The sequence below is a fragment of the Octodon degus genome, unplaced genomic scaffold (assembly GCF_000260255.1).
Source record: "Octodon degus isolate 3935 unplaced genomic scaffold, OctDeg1.0 scaffold00041, whole genome shotgun sequence".
Classification (NCBI taxonomy): domain Eukaryota; kingdom Metazoa; phylum Chordata; class Mammalia; order Rodentia; family Octodontidae; genus Octodon; species Octodon degus.
The window spans coordinates 16,733,012-16,736,465 of record NW_004524617.1 but is presented as its reverse complement, the minus strand read 5'-3'; the positions used below and the strand labels follow the sequence as shown (position 1 = coordinate 16,736,465).

Sequence of the window (3,454 nt, the reverse complement as noted above, 5' to 3'; positions counted from 1 at the left end):
TTTTGGCAGCATTGTATATGCACGCAGCGTATCTTAATCTTTTCTCTTATCACTTCCCCCTTGCCCTAGCCCTCTCCAGTTTCATATGTTGGGAGGATTCAATGTGCATATGTACTTTGATAATATTCCTGCCTCTGTCTGATTTTTAATTTTTAAAAGTGTAAGTATTTATTTTAATTACTCTTGTTTGAATGTTCTTATTTTTGGAGAGTATCGGGCATTTTATTATCTACTTTTTCCATTCTTCAAAAGCTTCCACAGGTTCCAGCAAATTCTCCTTACTCTCAGGATGATGTTTTGCAGTTGCTCTTGGTATGTCAACAGATTCATCATCAGTCCCCCTTTCCAGTGACTTGTATCTTCCTATAGCACTGAAGCTGAGAGCACACCCACTGCAACTTGCATATAGAGAGGAAAAAGGTTTAAAGGATATCATTTGGGTTCTTCTAAGTGGTTGGAGTGTTGCATTAGGCCTGAGACACATTGGCAGTGTTGCAGTCCAAATACATGTCCAATCTCATGGGTTAAAGTTTTATAGGGTAATAGCAGTCAAGCACTAGTAATTTTAGGAATAGGACGGTTATCGAAATTGGAATAGTCACTGGAAGTTTGTTTGGTTTTTTTTTTGTGTGTGTGTGTGGAGTTTCTTCAAAATGGGAGACATAGAAATCCCTGTCATACCTGGTAAACCTGAAATGCCCCACACCATCTGTCAGACAGGCCTGTTCAAAGACAAAGATACCAAAAGTCTCTTGGGAAAAGATCAATCATTGCTATCCTCACAACACAGATGGCATCGTTGGGGAATTTTTCTTTTTGTTTTTTAAGAAATTCAGGATGTGCCCTACATGGATTTGTAGATTACATGTATAGTCATTGCCTCTCAAGGAGCACCTAGTTGCAGAAACAGAAACCAGTTCGAGGCATTTTACTGCCTGCCTATAGAAAAATGCTATACAGTAGCACTTGAGAATTAATATAGTCTTCACTGGTAATTCTGATATTGCAGAGAGCTCCAACAGACAGTATATAAATACTGTGTGTGAGGATGATTTAGACAATGGTGCTGTGGATTTCTGCTGGTTTATGTTGGAAAGGAGCAGTTGGTGCTTAATTTCTTTTGTCTCCTTTTTCAATTCTTTGACCTTTTTCTCTTCTTAATTTGTTTTTTTTCTTCCAATTTTTCATGCATGTATCTGGTAATATGAGCAACTAACTTGAAGACAATACTCTGTAGTACAACAAATACTATGGAATTCATATTATTTTGTTAAGTGAAATTCTGTATCATTTGTAATTTTTCTGATTTAATACTATTTTGTACTCTCTTCAAAATTAAAAATTAAGAAAAATACTGCATGTGAGTGGAGAAGGTATCTTTTGGTAAGCATCACTGAAAGACTGTGATGCTTACCAAAAGACAAAAGTCTTGGACAACCTCAGGGTAAGAGATTATCTGTTCTGACTGTGCATGCAAGGTAATGGCGCCAGATATCATTGGTTGGCTTCATTCATTAAATGCTGTTCTCCAGCATTTAATTTCTCATACTAAGCATTGGGTTCTTTGAGACCTATTTTTAGCATCTGTTCATAGTGCCCTATTATTTGCATATGACAGGTCTCTTTCATTCATACCATGTTTCTATGTAGAACTTTAATCCTTTCACTGGATGACTAAAACATACTCCATCACAAGGCTTTGTTTAAAAAAAGGAAGGCTCTTTTTTAAAATTAAATTTATTGGTACAATTTAGATGTATATAATGATCATAAGAAACTTGTACCTGTATATGATATAGCTTAGTTCTTCTCTTTTTTTCTCATTTCTTTCTCTTCACTTCAGCCAGTCTTTCCCATCGGTATTTACAAAATTTGTTTACATTTTATCAGTTTTTCTCACCTGCCCCCAAAATGGAAACATGTTCTTTGTTCTTGTGTAGGAATATAGTGAAAATTGTTATGCTTCCAAAATTGCTATACAGATTTAATGGATTCTCAATCAAAATACCAATAGCATATCCACAGAATTAGAGAAAATAATCTTAAAATTCATTTGGAACCAGGGCTGTGGAGAAAAAGGAACTACAACCACACTCTGCTGTTGGTAAGAGTGTAAACTTGTGCAATCACTGTGGAAATCAGGGTGAAAAATTCCTCAAAAAAATAAAACTAGAGGATGTGGTGGTGCCTGTAATCCCAGCACTCAGGAGTCTGAGGCAGGAGGATCACTCTGAGTTCAAGGCCTGCCTTAGTTACCTAGTGAAACCCTGTCTCAAAAAACAAAAACAGAACAAACAAATGAGCAAAACTAGAGCATCAACCCAGCTATTGCCCTTCCTGGCATTTTCCTGAAAGGATTGGAAGCATAATACTACAAAAATGTATGCGCACCCATGCTTATAGCAGCACAGTTTATAATAGCTAAATTAAGGAAGGAATCCAAATACCCATCAATGGATAAATGGGTAAGGAAGATGTGGTATTTTTTTGAGTACCAACAAGACTTTTTATTCATTGCATTTTCCCATGGAAAGAAGGGAAGAAAAAGTCAGCACACATGTTACAAAATGATTAGAAAGTAGGAAAGAAAATAGAGCGGGGTACAGCAAAATCAATCATCAAACAGACACCCCAGTGAAGGGGTCACCAAAGCCCAAGGGGCCTTGGTCCTGGCAGTTCAGGAATGATGTGAAGGGTTCAGGGAAAGAACAGACATGTATATACTTTCCCACCCTCCACCCTCTATCCCTCTCCATAAATTCAAGATTTCACACAAAGCTTTGGTTTCTAGCAGTAAACATGGAGTTACATTTGTCTGTCTCCTATTAAACAATCTTGAGGCCACTTTGACATAAGTTTCTTACACCTGCATAAATAAAAAGTTCCTGAGTGACTTGATACATACACTCATACTCCCTTTCCTGGTCTCCTGACCCCACTTGCTTCTCTAGGATTACAAATTGAGTAGGTTTGATCCACCCAAACAGCACGTGTTTGGCATGAATTGCATCCAATAACAGTCTTGACTCAGGAGGTTGGGAACAAGGGGTAGGGGATCCTTGCTCCTTCAGGATGTCTACCTACGTCATCTAAGAGTTGCAGAGATACTTTAAAAATTAAGTAGATATGTGTGTGGGTGTGTAGATTTTCTTTAGGGGGAGAAAGTTTTAGGAAAGATTTAGTCCCAAATAAGAAACAAGAGAAAGGGGACTACAAAAGATGGTTCAAGAGTCCCATTTCAAAAAGAGCCTCCGAGTCCAGGTCCGGTGAGTGTGCGGAGAGCTTCCTGCTACCCTGCGCCGGCAGGACCAGTCCCAGCCCAGGCGCAGAGTGGGCCGGACCCTCTCCACCCCCTCGGGCCGCCCCCCACCACTCCGCCATACCTCCCCTACCCCTCCCGCCGAGTAGGAATTTTTGCCCCATCCCGGAGCCCCCAGACCCAATCCTAGCCCAG

General features: G+C 39.4%; 1 pseudogene; it reads right to left on the bottom strand.

Moving 5' to 3' along the window:
• Positions 1-229: 229 nt before the first annotated feature.
• LOC111816818 lies at positions 230-3,089 on the bottom strand (annotated as a pseudogene).
• Positions 3,090-3,454: the final 365 nt, after the last annotated feature.